Genomic DNA, 17,335 nt, shown 5'->3' with positions numbered 1-17,335 from the left:
AAACCTGTCAGTAACGGCCACTAAAAATGAAGGAACTATTGGCCGATATAGAAAGGTGGCTGGTATTTCCAGTTTTTATAGTCCACAAATACACAAAAGATCTTTGGAACTTTGTTTATTTTGTTAATAAAAGCCAATATAATTATATACGGAAACTACTAAAACTACTTTAATATCCTAATATAAAACAAAACTATACTACGGAAAAAACAAATTGATGTTAAGCTTTTTTAAAGAATTTTTCAACCCACTTTTATTTTTTTTTATATCCTTTGATAATTTGAGTTTTTACACTATATTTTTCGGCCAACTTTTGTGAATTGTAATCATACTTATAAATAGTGATAAACGTTTCTCTTTTACAACACTTTTACGACATTTTATTATAGGATTTTAAGAACCTATTGTGACCACCGACCCGATGAAGGTTTTAATCTCCTGTTTAGGTAGATACAATAGGTCCTAATAAATAGTACTGGGAATTTCCATCAACAAATAGACAAAATTATTTTGACTAACATTCACATTCAATTTCTATAAAATGGGCTTTAAAAATATGTCAATATTTGGCCGAGTCCATATTATAAAGGTAGCCGTAGATAGCAGGTCATATGTATAACTGGTTTGAGTAATTTTGAAACCGGCCTTAACACCACTCACCACTCAACAGTATAACACCACTCACACTCACTGATTAATTTTATTGGCTTTTAAGATAACTAATTTTTCAAAGTTTCATCAGTTCTTCAGAGCATTTCTTGAAGGGCTATTAATTATTATGGCATAAGAGAATAGGCGTTTGTTTGACTTTGCGAAGGACTGATACTTAAAACGGCGTTTTGCGTGTTACTATCAATTTGGTGTCCCACATGCAGCGACAAGTTTAGACTTGCAAAAAGTTCTCGGAAAATGTACTCGTATAATAAACGCGGGTACCGGGTATTTTACCCATACGCTACGGGTACGAGGACCGAGTACTTTATTGAAAATGTACTCGGGCACTGGGTACTGAGTACCCAAAATGTACTTAGAGTACAAAATTCGGGTACTTGTAAAGTCAGTTATACCGTTCAAAAGTTACCGAGCTCAGAAATTTTACTTATTTTCTATTTAAAAAGGGGAAAATGTTTGTGGGTATATATGTACGTGTGTATGTGTGTGGAAAAGTTACACCGATCTAAATTTTTTTTTCTAGACATCTATAACACTGGGTAGGCACAACAGGGCATATTTTGTTGAGTGAATGTATCTCAGGTTTAAAGAGGGATAGGAAAACCACAAATACACCAAATCGGTAGGGCTTGAGTTTAGCTTTCAAATGGTGCCTAAGTGGTCAGGATCGAACATACACACGACGCAGTATAGTCGAAAAACTGAAAAATTGAACTTTAAAAATTTTGATTTTTCGACAATTACTCAAAATTTCCACCTACGAATTGCGCCAAAAACTGAGCGTTTGTAAAGGGATCCCAAACGCGTCTAACGATGTATACCTCATATCTAAGAAAATTCGAATTTTTAAGTTATAGGCGTCATAAGTATCATCAAATCCATTTCCGATGGGAAAACGGTTTGTTAAGCTCAGTAAATCCTATAATACCCTTAGATACCTTATTTGACGTTTAGTACATGAGACCCTCCTTGTAAATACATGTCAAACTCATGTTTAGTGATCAAAATTGATTAAACCATTTAGAAGTTATCGAGCTCCAAATTATAATCCATTATCACCGAAATATAATGGTTACGACGCTTAACACGTTAAGCCCCGCCTGAGACAGCATCTATCTCACGGTGCTGTGATTTTGGCAGACCGCGTGACCTAACCGTGTCTCTCACAGCCGTATTAAAATTAGTTACCGGTCCACAGAACTCACAAAAAAAATTCATGCCGGGGCTTAACGTGTTAACTTGATCGGGCGATCCGAGTTCATTTTCCAGCCATCCCAATATTTTTTTTCAATCTATTCCGAATAGAAAAAAATCTACTGTAGGTACATTCGATGAACGCAAAGAATTATATTGAAAAAATAAATATTGGCTGGGATATTAACTTGGATTGCCCTATCACAAGTTTAGTGTCGTAACCACTATCACATTTAGGCGATAATGCGGCAAACAAAGCAAGTTCAGACAGTTAATTTATAAAAAACTTTGAAAAACTCATGATACAAGAATAAAAAACGCTAAACGCCGTAAAAATTAGTGGCGCGCACAATATTCCAGCTAAAAAAGAGCTGATATGAATATTACGTGGCGCAAAAATGTATTTTCATTTTGATGGAAAATAAAATTATAGCTTTATTTTGAAAAATTTTTCCATAGTATTTGCTATATTTGAAGTAAAACACGCCACAAAAGAGCCTCAAACTGCCCACTTTATCAAAGGTACTCTTTTGTGGCGCGTTTTGCTTCAAATTTAGCAAATACTATGGCAAAATCCTTCAAAATAAAACTGTAATTTTATTTTCCATCAAAATGAAAATACATTTTTGCGCCACGTAATATCAGCTCTTTTGGAGCTGGAGTATTGTGTGAGCCACTCAGTTTTACGGCGTTTTTTTTTATTCTTGTGTAAATAGACTATTGAGTTAGGTTAGCTGACTGACTCAACGGATATACATATATTCGTTTTCAGTGAACGCAAATATTCAATTTATTTCTGAGCATGTATATTTTGATAACTTTTGATTATATAAACTGTGTTTTGTAGTAAGTGATTTAATAAACAATATACGCAATTATTTCTCCAAGAAAATATGTAATATTCCTTGCTCCCTATAAGGGAGAGGCGCTGCATGCTTCCCATTAGAATATGGCGGTTGTCCCAAGTAGAAACATTGTAAGCACAAATTCGAAAAATCTCCACCAGAGCAGAAAACGTAAGGGACTAAACTTTTCATATTTATACAATACACATTAATATAAATATATAACTCTGTTAATTAATAAAAATATTTTTATATCTGAATTTTATTTACTGACTAGTCTTGAATACATACGTTATTTGGGAAACAAGAATAAAAAATAAAATAACCCAATTTGTAAACGCATTAAGTACTACAAACTCTAATTTATTCAACATAATAATGGTCATTGTCTATGTCATGCAATTGCTTCAAGACACGGTTAAGGAGAAAATAGGATTAACAAGGATTACGTTTCTTTATTATTTAATTTGTTTTTTTTTTACTTTTACGATTATTTGTAGGTTGGTGTATTTAACATCACGAAACTTACTTGCAGGAATTCAAGCTCCTGATAGTGTTCTTCCAAGTTGGTTTTAAATTTAAGGGTCTAGAACCTCATGAAAAAATAGCTTCTACTACGACTTTTGACTTTTTTTGAGGTTTATTATCGCTTGATATTTGTTGGATCATAATCTCTCCATCCCAACCTTTTTTGAGATGTTGTTCTGAAGCTATTGTGGCATTTTTGTAATCAACTATTCTAAATGGGAAATAAGCCACAATTTAACTAAAAAAATAATTTTATTAACGTTTCGACGTACAAAATATTAATAAATTAAACCAAAATGTTGTTGCTTAGTAAATGTCTTGCTTTTTGAGATGGTTCAATTTTTCCTCCAAATATTCAAGTTCATATATTCGGATAGCACGATCCGTTAAGTTTTTTAAGCTTACCACTACTTAATAATGTGACTTAAACTTGTTTTTGCTTTCACCGCCTTAATTATAAATTTAACTAAAACATTTGATTGTACAAATAAATTGAATGATTAGGCATATTTTTTTCTTCTTTATAAATAATTTCTTTAGCACAGATATTAAAAAATGTACAATTTTAATGTCCCAAGTGAGAGCGATGCGTCTCTGCAGCCTATACCATACAAGCTCGATGGGATTAAGGTATGGCAACTGTGCTGGCCACCAAAAAGATAATATTCTTATTATCAAACCAATTTTTACTGTAGCCGTAGTATGTGGCTTTGTATCCATGTTAAATCAGGAACTACAGCAGAAAAAAAATGGAAGAACACTTTGATGAGAAGTTATTCTAGCCTACATGGTTATTTATCCATACCGTGGTCCTTGTGGACCAGTTTATGGCTAAATAACCTGTACATATCACTCATCGTCTAGGTTCACTCCAGACTCTCACTTTTCTTGAATCACGATAGAGACAAAACCACAATTTCCATGAAGTAACATGGGAGCCTGCAAGGAATGTCAGCAATACATATTAAGATTTTCTGCACAGTTTGGTTACATTAATGTTCCTGCTTACGAAAGACCATCCTCAATCACTATTCAGAGCACGTACTACTTGAAGTTTACTACAGTGGATATTAAAAATATTTGAAGTATTTTGTATTTACGATTAAACTAACTATTTTGAATAATGTATCTTTTACTTTAATAAAACAGTGCAATTGATTGATCAATTTTCACCGCATATCTTTATCTATAGAGATCAAATTTATGAATGGTATATAATATAATGGTATAATATTTTGCCTTAATTTGTTTGAAAATTAATCGTGATGAATAGGAAAAGTTAGAGTGGCAGAAATATAACAATAAATACTCAACTATATAGGTACACTCACGGACGAAAATATTGCATATTTTGAAATTATCAGGTGAAGTGAAATTTATTGTGCTGTAATCATTAGCCCTTCCAGTGTCACAGGTCTAGGATTTCTTTTCTGAATGCAATGTTTTAAAGTGTCATATAAATGCTCTATCAGATTTAAATCTGATACGGACTATCCGCTGTGAGCTCGTAGGTAGAGGGGATACTTCAAAGTTCGTGAGCGCCAGTAGTGACAAATCAGTGAACTTCGGTTGGAAATTTGACATAAATGTCAAAGTGATTAATTTAAAACATTGAAATTAAAAATATTAATAGGAAAAAATATTAGTTGGCCGAAGCTGCGGCATATATTTTTACCTTAAATATACTTACGCTTTAAATACTGAAATCTGGTATTTTAACATTTTATGTTATAATTAATCTATTAATCTAAGCGCCATCTACACGATAATTCTGAAAGTATCGGAAGTAAGAAAGAAGGAAACTAATATTCGTAGGCAAAATCTTAAATAAATAATCATAAATTTTGTAGTTACTGATATTAACCATCGATTACAATCTAATTACTTCTTTGCGTTGTAAATATTACACGATAAGAACTAAATAATAAGTTTGAAATTTCCAACCGAAGTTGCACCAGTAATCCGCTAGTTGGCGATACCAGCGAAGCTCACTGCGAATATGGTGGCCAATATAATTTTTAAATTAAATCTCATCAAGATAAGTATTCACTATCCTAGCGACTGAAGACGTGCGTTAACGTGCATTGGCACGAATCTGTAATGTTCAATATGCCTGGCAACTAACTGGCAAAGCATGATCTTCTAAAATGTTTTTAATGTACATTATTTTAATGCACATATTTGTAATATAGTAAAGAATGGCGGTACAGAATTTGAGAAATATATTAGTATGTGGGAATTACTCTGTATGTTCAATACCAAATATTCAGAATTAATATCCGATATTGAACAGTATATTTTTATCACCCCGTACATCACACGAACCAATTTGTTAACATAATATTTAAACATGTGCGGGATATTTCATTTGTTTAATTGTTGCAATTTATAAACAATATTTTGGCAATGGGCATTTAATTTAGCTGACTAAGTAAAACCTTTGTTCTTTTGTCGTGTGGGCTATGACCCAATTCATGTTGCCAACAATAGATAATACGTTTTAGAATCATTCTCAAGAATCACTTCAACCAGGCCAGAAGTGCCTTTAACTTCATTCTCTAGAATCAATATGTAGCATCAAATAGAGTCTTCAACTAATTCGCGCACAAGCAACATACCAGTACATCAAACGGTCTCTCGGGATTGTAGGGTTTACTACCCTAGTGTCAGTCGATATCAATAAAATTGCTAAGTGCTATTGGTGTTTCAATTAACTGAAGATCATCCTCAACTGAGCCCGACAATTAGACACTGTAATTAAATACAATATTAAAAAAACGAGCCTGTACCGCCATTAAGAAGAACAAAAAATACACTTTCTTCAAATAAAATTTTTTATCCCATGCCTAGATTTTGTGCCATTTTGGACCTACTAAAGTTTTTTATTTCTAACACAAAATCGAACATATAGTGCGGCCGATATGTGAAACAATTGCACATTTAATGATACAAGCATATAATTTGGACCACATATACTACACATATAAAGGTTCAAATTAAGATATAAGGCCATCTCAGATTTTGCCTTTACTGGCCCCTATACATATGTGTTTAATAGTACCATAACTTTTGAACGAAAAGTCCGATTCCAACCAAATTTGGTATATAGGTTCTCTTTTTGATTTAAAAGATGGATATGGTGAAACAAAAGAATCAGTTTACCAGAAGTTGTGTTTTTACTGGTTGTTTATGTAAAAATATGTTTTTTTTTTCAATTTTTTCCCTCTGAATATATTAATTTTTCAAAATGGTAATACCGCAATTGAAAAGAGCGTAAAAATATTTTGTAAAAAATATTTTGAACTTTTTAGTTATGTTAATTACCATTTAATAAATGCATAAAGTATCTTCACATGTACCTGTGTGTGGCAGATTCGTGCAAATATTATAAGAATTATTGTGCATTTAATGGTAGAAGCACATAATTTGGACCACGTATACTACACCCATCAAGGTTCAAATTTAGATATAATTCCATCTCAAATTTTACCTTTTACAAAAATGGCGACTGTACATATGTGACTAATAGCACGATCACTCTTAAACGAAAAGTCTGACGTCAATCAAATTTGGTATGTTGGTTCTTTTTTTGATGTGTAAGACCAAGGTCCTGAACCAGAAGAATGGATTTACCAGAAATTGTGTTTTTCCTGATTTTTATGTAAAAACATGTCGTTTTTTTACTAATTCTCTCACCCTGTATGTATTAATTTTTCAAAAAGTTAATATCGGCATTGAAAAGAGTATAAAAGTATTTTTTAGGAAATATTTTGAACTCTTATTATGTTAATTACCAATTAATAAATGCATAACGTATCTTCATATGTACCTATGAACCCATGTGCGGCAGATTCGTGCAAATAATATAAAAATTATTGTACATTTAATGGTAAAAGCATATAATATGGCCCACACACACTACACATACAAAGATTCAAATTTAGATATGAGGCCATCTCAGATTTTGTCTTTTACAAAAATGGCGGGCTTTCAAAATGAATTTGCGCACATAGGTACATTTGAAAATACGAATATTTTTACACCCTCTTCAATGGCGGTATTACCTTTTTAAAAACTGAATATATACAGGGTAAAAAAAATTGAAAAAAAAAACATATTTTTACATAAAAAACAGTAAAAACACAGCTTCTGGTAAACCGATTCTTCCGGTTCAAGACCTCGATCTTATTCATAAAAAAAAACCTTGATGCCAATTTTGGCTCAAATCGGACTTTTCGTTCAAAAGTTATCGTGCTATTATTCACATATGTGTAGCCGCCATTTTGAATGCTCGCCATTTTTGTAAAAGGCAAAATCTGAGATGGCCTCATATCTAAATTTAAACTTTTGTATGTGTAGTATATGTGGTCCAAATTATATGCTTCTACCATTAAATGCACAATAATTCTTATAATATTTGCACGAATCTGCCACAAATAGGTACATGTGAAGATACGTTATGCATTTATTAAATGGTAATTAACATAACTAAAAAGTTCAAAATATTTCCTAAAACATATTCTTACGCTCTTTTCAATGGTGGTATTACCATTTTGAAAAATTAATATATACAGGGTGAAAAAATTGAAAATAAATTATTTACATAATATAAAATACTTTTACATAAAAAACCAGAAAAAATACAACTTCTGGTAAGATTCTTCTAGTTTACGACATCTATCTTGTAAATCACAAAAAGAACCTATGTACCAAATTTTGTTCAAATCGGACTTTTCATTCAAAAGATATTGTGCTATTAGTCACATATGTATAGTCGCCCATTTTGAATGCCCGCCATTTTTGTAAAAGACAAAATCTGAGATGGCCTCATATCTAAATTTGAACCTTTATATGTGCAGTATATGTGGACCAAATTATATGCTTGTATCATTAAATGTACAATTCTTATCAATATTTGCACGAATCTGCCGCATTAATATTATTATAACTAATAACTAATTAGGCAACATAGATAAATTGTCACTGTCATTTTGACAAACCTGCGTCAGATTTTCTATTATCTGTTCTGTTATCTTTATCGATATCTGTTCAGTGCAGTAGCATTTTAAGAATTCATTATTGTTGTTTCATAGGAAAGTAGGGTTTATTTATAGTTAATTTATTATATTTTTCGGTAATAGATCTAATTTTTAGGCCTATTTGAAAAATAGATTATTGTTAATTGTGAGTTTTAGTTATATTATGTATGTAGGTAAGTATATTTTACGTAAAAATATTTCGAATGCTAATGCGAGTATATAAAGTTTTAGGAGGATTTTTTATTCTAAAAATATTATCAATAGTTTTAAAAAATTGGAAAAGTTCATTTAAAGTTCTACTTAAAAAAGGGTTGGAACTAGTTAGAGTGCTTTTGGCGCTCTATGAACTAAATAAAATAAGACGGCTCTTTTTTCGCTTCACAACAAAATGATTATTTATTATTATTTTAACATAAAATTTTTATCCATTTTGGTTTATTTTTATAAATATTTATTAACTAATAATAAAATTGTTTTCTATTACTTCCATTTAGCGCAGCTATGAGTATAATTGTCAAAGTATTGATCTTAGAGAATGTCAAAGATTACCACTGTTGCTAAAGTTTCACAGACCTTACGGAAAAAGGTATGACACTATCTTCCGAAGTTATATTGATGACGCGCTACTGTATGCTCTTAAAAACATTTTAGAAAATCATGTCTTGCCATTTGCCGGCCATATTCATATTGGATATGCTAATGCACAATAACGCACTATTAGAATAGTGAATACTTACCTTGATCAGATTCAATTTAAAAATTGTATTGGCCACCATATAGCTCACATGAGATTTAAATCCGATCGAGCATTTTAGTCCTGTCGCCAGGGGGGTACAACGGCCTCCTTAATTCAGATGGACTTACCCAAGTTTTTTTTTATATATTTTGACCCGCAGAATACGAATTTTTTGGGTAACAGTTGATCCGGATGTCGATAAGATTGTTATAGACAAAGAACTTGAGGAATAACATAACAGCGATTTCTCCCAAAACAAAACATCTTTTTGTATTTTTTGGGTCATTTTAAGCAAAAAATATTCTTAAATAAAAGTTTTTTCGTAGAATGCATAGTTTTCGAGATAACCGCGGTTGAACTTTCAAAAAATCGAAAAATTGCAATTTTTGAACCCGAATAACTTTTGATTAAAAAATAAAGCAGCAATTCTGCCTACCGCATTTGAAAGTTTAAGTCAAATTATATCAGTTTTGATTATTTGCATTGCTAAAAATTTATTATTTTATTGTTAAACAAAGCTATAAGCACCTAGTACGTGAGTGATGTTTTCAATGATTTCTCATTACAGCTACAAGTGCAAGCGAAGCAATTTCTACGTAGCATGCGTTAAAACGCATGTATTAGGCACGGGAAACACTATGTGTTTATAGCTTTGTTTAACAATAAAAAAAAATTTTTTAGCAAAGCAAATAACCAAAACCGATATAATTTGACTTAAACTTTCAAATGCGGTAAGCAGAATTGCTACTTTATTTTTTAATCAAAAGTTATACGGGTTCAAAAATTGCAATTTTTCGATTTTTTTAAAGTTCAACCGCGGTTATCTCGAAAACTATGCATTCTACGAAAAAACTTGTAAAAATATTTTTTGCTTAAAATGACCCAAAAAATACAAAAACATGTTTTGTTTTGCGAGAAATCGCTGTTATGTAATTCCTTAAGTTATTTGTCTATAACAATCTTATCGACATCCGGATCAACTGTTAACCAAAAAATTCGTATTCTACGGGTCAAAATATATAAAAAAAAACTTGGGTAAGTCCATCTGAATTAAGGAGGCCGTTGTACCCCCCTTGGCGACAGGACTATTTATATAACACTTTAAACATTGCATTCGGAATAGAAATCCTATTCCTACTTTTTCGCTTATATTTAATTTCTACATTTAGATAGAGTTACAGGATTTGGTCAAAAGACAATTAATGTCCAAACAGATGGCGCATATATGTACAAATTGAATAAAAATGGTTTTACGAGTTTTGCTAATTAGGGTGACGATATACAAAAAAGTGTTTTATTGAAACATAAAGTAATAATAGTCATCTTCATTGGGCATTTTTGGTATGTTTATTTTATGCATGTGATTGTCTATTTCCTATTTTTAATTATTTGTAATAAGTCTTCAAAATAATATTTCCTCTACGTGAATTAAAACAAAATGCAAAATTACCTTATACGAAAAAGGCAAAATCGTTTTTTAAAATATGCCTAATCAATCAATTATGATGTATCAATTATCTGTCTTATTGCTTAATTAATATAAGCAATGAACTTGTCCTGTTATATATTTTTGTTATCAAAGAAGACTGGAAGATTAAAATTTTGTCCAACGGATATTGTAATTTTTAATAACAGTGCCTAAAAAAGTGATAGGTAAATATATGTTTCCTGTATTATATTGAAATTACTGTATAACCGATAGAAAATGTTTTTACAAGGAAAGTACCAATAGTTTTTTTAATTAAATCTTTATTTGGTTTGGCTGTTTCTTAAACCGTCCTTGGAATGTTTCAAAACTACTTTTAAATATGTGACATGGTTTATTGTCGATATCTTACCATAATTAAGTAGAAATTTTGAAGTAAACCATTATGGTACGATTGAACAATACATCATTTTGTGCACCTCACCATAATTGACGTTTGCTCTTGAACAAGTTTTCGAAAGGAAATGATTTCAAAGGACACCGCACGCATCTTATGAAAAATGTAATGTCCACTCAAATACAATAAAATTTACATAAATAGATTCGTCTCGAAATTAGAATCATTTCATATCATTGCGCCAACTATGAATTTTTATTAATAACTGCGTACTTAAACTGATATAAATAAATCAAATGCGTATGTGCGTGAGCTAGAGTGAGAAAAGAGATTTTGTGAATCAACAGTTCATAAATCTTTCTGCAGGTATTAAGGTCTCTTATCTTATAGATAATAAATGACAATGCACTTCCAGTGGCGCACCGCAAAATAAGGGTCAGCCTTACGCTGGGTTAACCCTCCGTTAGTCGCTAGGATAAACGGAGCATCAAGAGTCGCTACGGTGTCAGAGACCGACAATTTAGAAAAAAAAGTTATTGCTATAAAATTCATACAAATATTTTATATTGTGTATAGGAATGACTGAAAAATATTTTTGAAAATGTTTAATTGAAAAACAACAGTAATAAAATGAAAAACCCTAGTATAACAATATACATATTGTTATTTGTAATATAAAAATATTCGCTAGGAACCATTTCCCATAATTCCAACAAACGTTTTTGTTCGGCTTCAAAGGACATCTGTAAATAAGATTTGACCAAAACTTACCGATAAAATGCAATAATAAGATGCTAAATCTTTACCTGAACTGCAAGTTATGCCAATAAAGTAATAACCACACCGTTAGTCGCTACGGAGTCTTGCACCGAAAATAGCTATAAAACTCGCACAACTGTACCCAAGTAGGTAAGAATGTATACTAACGACTAACACGAGGTTAGTTGATAGGAAGAGGTACAGAAAGTGGCGATAGAAAAAACCAGTTATTTTGTAAATCCCGAATGAATAATTCTGTCGTCGGTGTGTGACACCGATAGCGACTAACGGAGGGTTAAGCTGTTTTTAATAGCGATAATATATTTTAGACTAATAGTATTTATGAATAGGACAGTTTTATGGACTTCAAAAATGTGATTTTAGAGATCTCAGAGTTGGCACAATGATATGAAATTATTGTAATTTCGAGACGAATATATTCATGTAAATTTTATCGTATTTGAATGACATTACATTTTCCATAAGGTGTGTGCGGTGTCTTTTGTTCTGAAAAGTAAAACAAACTTACTGCGCGATCTCAAGATGGTCGGGGAATTGTTTTGTTAAAAAACAAATTATAGTAATAATAAATGTTTTTGGTACAGCCTAAAGTAGCAATAATTAAACTTGTATCTTAATGATATGTGTCATAACTGTGTATTTAGTTAAAAGCAAATCTAGTAGTAATAAATACTACTAATAGTAATTTCCATTTTTGAAGTTACCAAATATATTTCGCAGCGACCTTTTATATTTAAAACGATGATTATTCTTGGTACTGTTTGATCATGTTTTATTGTTATATAGGTAACATAATCCTAAAATATTTAATAAAGATTCTCACAATAATTTAAAATTTTCTTTTTACTAATTGATCAATTATTTTAAAGTATTGTAACGGTATTGTTTTATCATTCTAATTCATCATCATTGCAACACTTATAATTATAATAATGTAAATATAAGGTCGTGAATGAATCTGTCAAATAAAAGGCTCCAATTAGGGATCAATATAGACCAATCGTCCACTTTTGTTAGTTAGCGGTTCCCGAGATAAATCAAAACACTTTCCATGAACCACAATGGCAAAAGTCACTAACCTAAAAATTATAATACACTTCGAATATCATGAATTTGGATTTCATGATGCCTAATATTTATTAGGTCAGTCGGTGGAGTGCTGGACTGCAGTGGAATTGCAAGAGTTTTTATCCGTACCTAGATCTCTGGTACAAATCGGCTTGAAGGATTCATTATTTCTCATATGTGGTCGTTCCATTCTACTCTTCTGTTTCTTACCCATTTCTTAATGTTCTCCGTCTTGCATCTCCGTCGGATATCTGTACTTCCAACTCTGACCCATAGTGTCTTACCATCGATTTTTCGAAGTGTTTTCATCTCTGCTATTTCTAGCATTCTTTTGGTCCTTTCTGTGTCACATTGTGTTTCTGCCGTGTATTTCATTATTGGTCTGAAGACTGTTTTGTAAATTCTGCCTTCCATTTCGTTTCCGATATTTTTATTTCTCCATATTGTTTCATTCAGGCAACCTGAGACTATATTTGCTATATTGACTTGAGCTTCCACTTCTGTTTTGAGCTTTCCGTAGCTAGATAATGTGATGCCTAGATATTTAAACTCCATCATTTGTTCTGTATCTGACCCACTAGCTTTAATTTACATCTTAGAATATTTGCTGTTATAACCATGCATTTGTCTTTTTTGGGGAAATTAACATGTTAAATTTTCTGGTGGTTATGTTAAATTGGTGCAGCATACGTTGTAAATCATCTTCATTTTGAGAGATCAATATTGCATCATCTGTATAGCAGATTAGTTTTAAGTTGTTTATCTCCCATTTGGTATCCTTTTTTAGTTCTTACTTTTTTTATTATTTCATTCATGATCAAGTTATACAATAGAGGACTCAGGGAATCCCCCTGTGGAAAGTTTTGTTAAGAGGCTGCTTTTCTGTCTTAAAGTTTATCTTTGATATACAACTATCTGAGGAATCCCAATATAGGGCTCAATATGTGAAGCCTGATTGGAACATAAACATTTAGACAGAGTGATAATCCGGTTTTAAAAATCTAAAAAGTGTGACAGTCTTCTTGTGCAGTGACGCTCTTCTGAGATTTCTTGTGGGGTAAAGATTTGACTATATTTGTACTATGCTTGTTTACTTGAAACGTATCTTTGACCCAGAAAAAAATTATCGGTAAACATATCTACAAATAATAATTACTATTATATTTAAGGCACATATTCCATTGTTCCACCAACCGATGCATGCCCTCTTTAAACATTTTTTGTGGCTGTAGGTTGAAGAATTCTTTAACGGCGGTTTATATTTCTTTGTCCATCTGAAAACGATTACCTTTTAATGCCATTTTCAGTGGCCCAATATAGCGTGGATACTGTAATATCCTCTATTTCTTTCGTTTTGTAGATTTTTTCACTTCTTCGGCGCCATAAAGTAGAGCATTGTCGTGCAGCATAATGACATAATCCAGCTTTTCTGAAAGTTTTGGTCATACTGCTTGATAAACCTTGTTTAAAGTTTCCCTTTAAAAGTTTTCGTTAATATGCACTTTAGATTCCGAAAACTCCTTGAGCAAGGATCCTTCATGGTTGAAAAGCATGTTAACGTGACCTTGCCCGTAGAAGGTTGAAATTGGTATGGTCGTATGCTGTCATGCTGATTATATTTGGACAGATTATTAACAACAACCTCCATTTTGAAGTCACTATACATAAGATAGTAGTCAAATATAAATGATAGAAACTGATTAGTGTGAACTGTACTGTACAAACATAACTAACATTTCAGAACGTCAGTTGAGTGATTACAATTGTTTCCAAGGCTAACCTGACCAAAGATATGTTTCAATTGATCAAGCTTATACCTTTGTCGTATATTTTTTTCTCTATGTTTTTAATGCCTGGTTGCACCAACAGATCATCCTAAGCTCCAGCTTAGCCCAGCTCAGCTTATAGATAGGGTCGCTTTAAGTCTCACTTACGTTGCACCACAATTTTTGATTCTTATCTATGCAATCCACGTGGCAATCCATTGTGGCAAGCTGAAAATTCATCTAAGACTTAATGGTGTAACGCGTATGTTTCGTAAGCTGAGCTTAAGGCACGTCTTAAGCTTAAGATCTGTTGGTGCAACCAGGCATAAATCTTGTTTCATATACCTACGGTGACCATATCTTTTTAAAGAAAAAAAAGTACAAAAAACAAAAATGTATTAAAAACGCAAAATGTATCTTGTTATTGGACAAATATAACTTTTTGGCATTAAAAATAAATAAGCTATGTAGCTAACCATAAAAAATTATATAAATTAAACTAAACATAACACGTTATATTAACTTTGAAAAAGTTACAAGCCTGTAATTAAGAGTTTTTAGATGAGGGACCTGGAATAGCCTCATCTTCTTCCGGTTTTCTGCATCATTCATATTTTTCTGAACTTAAAATTAATTTAAGAAGATCCGGCTTCGACTGAAGTAAATGAAACATTTCATACAAGTCTCATCAAAATTTGCGTACACCAGCATCGCTGCCTTGAGAGTGGATATGGACATTTGTGACTTTTCCGACGTCCAATAATTATTTATTACAGAAAATAAACGCACGATAGCCGCAACAGTACCCGAAAGACAAAAAATACATTCGCATAATATTTGTAAGTTTTTCAGTTTGAATTGATCTACACCATGGACGTATAAATAAAGATTTTTAATTATAAAGATCTTTATTTATACGTCCATGATCCACACACTTAAAAACTTGAAGCCATCGATCCTGACTATTTTCTTCTCTGTTCCACTCAGCAATTTTTTCTTTTGTAGCCACGTCTTTCAAAATTCCCAGTTCGTCAAAGAGTTGATCTTCATTTAACATGGTTGCCTTGATACCTATACAATTTAAAAGCTTCGAGAGAATAACAAACATCGTTCCATGTTATGTCACTTCTTAGATCTATCCTTTTGAATACTGTAAATTCATGATCATTTGTACTCCAGTTTCTAGGTAGGTAAAAGGTAGGTATTTTGTGTAAAAATGTTTAACTTGTGCAGTAAAGTCTTGTGCACGACCACCGCACCATAAGCCTGATGTCTCACACACTTAAAATGTTTTTAAAGATCATTCACAAACGCATTTACCACACACTTGATATGGATATTGAAGAAACCCACTTTGGGTTCCGTAGAGGCGTAGGTACCCGTGAAGCTCTGTTTGCATTCAACGTACTAATCCAGAGATGCTTGGATGTGAACCAGGATATGTACGTCTGTTTCATAGATTACGATAGGCTTTCGATAAAGTCCGCCACAAAGAGCTAATGGACGTCCTTAAAGCAAAAAAATTGCAATACAATGACTTTTGAATTATAACAAATCTATATTAAGTATAAACAGCAGGCACACATACAACAGTTCGAAATTAAAAGAGGAGTGCGACAGGGGTGTGTATTATTGTCACTACTACTATTCAGTGCATACTCTGAAGAAATTATGAAAAAAGCTCGTGAGGGAGGAACAGCAGGAATAAAGGTAAATGGAACGCCAACTAACAACATTAGATATGCGGACGATACTATCATAATAGCGGACAACCTCCAAAAGCTAATGAACAAGATAGTTGAGTATGGAGAAGAATATGGATTATCAGTAAACATCAAGAAAACTAAATTTATGAGGATATCAAAAACCCAAAGTAATGACAATTAAAGGTAAAACTTTAGAACAAGTTGAAAACTACAACTATCTTGGCACAATAATTAATCACACAAACGATTACTCCAAAGAAATCAAAGTTCGAATAGAGAAGACAAGAACAAACTTCAATAAAATGAGAAAGGTAGTTTGTGCAAGAGAACTGAAATAATTAAGTAGGTCAAAACGGCAATTGAAACGGCAATATTTTTTCCAATTGAAATAATTAAGACTTGAGAGTTAGGCTGGCAAGGTGTTATATTTTCTCGACTCTGCTTTACGGGATAGAAGCATGGTCAATTAACGCGTCGACTACTAAAAATTTGGAAGCATTTGAACTGTGGGTGAAGGTACCTGAAGATAGCATGGACCGAGCCTATAACAAACAACGAAGTCATGAGAAGAGTCAACAAAAGAATGGAAATATTGGAAACCATCAAGACACAAAAGCTGCAATACATGGAGCAGTATACAAAGAAATTTGTTTAAAAGTAGTAAAAGATAAAAAATATTCATTTTTTAGAAAAAATAAGTACATTTGCGTGCCCTTAGAAAGGTTTTAAAGTACATTAGGACAATATTTAAAAATAAGTACTGTCCTACTTAAATAAGTACATATGGTCACCGTACATATACCGGAATATTATACCTTTGGTGTCAATATTATTACTTACAGATATATTAGATAAACAATGAGTCATGAATTTCCAATAAAATAATTAATCGATTTGTAAAAGAAAATTATTTATAAACATTTTGAAGTCTTCTATTCTGGATATTTTTCTATTTATAAGTTGAAATGGAATTCTTTTTAACATAAATAAATGTATATTTTTATATTAATGTTTTATTGTGTGTTCTTTACATTTAAATAAAAGTCCTAAAACTAAACCTATTTAAGTAAGCAAATATTTATTCGTTTTTGCTTTTTCAGGTAATTTTAATGAATCAGGTATAGTACCTATATAAAACGTTTGTTTAGTTCACTAGTTGTGTTCAAACATACATACAT

Source organism: Diabrotica virgifera, chromosome 8, assembly GCF_917563875.1.
Source record: "Diabrotica virgifera virgifera chromosome 8, PGI_DIABVI_V3a".
Lineage (NCBI taxonomy): Eukaryota > Metazoa > Arthropoda > Insecta > Coleoptera > Chrysomelidae > Diabrotica > Diabrotica virgifera.
This window is presented reverse-complemented; position numbering follows the sequence as displayed.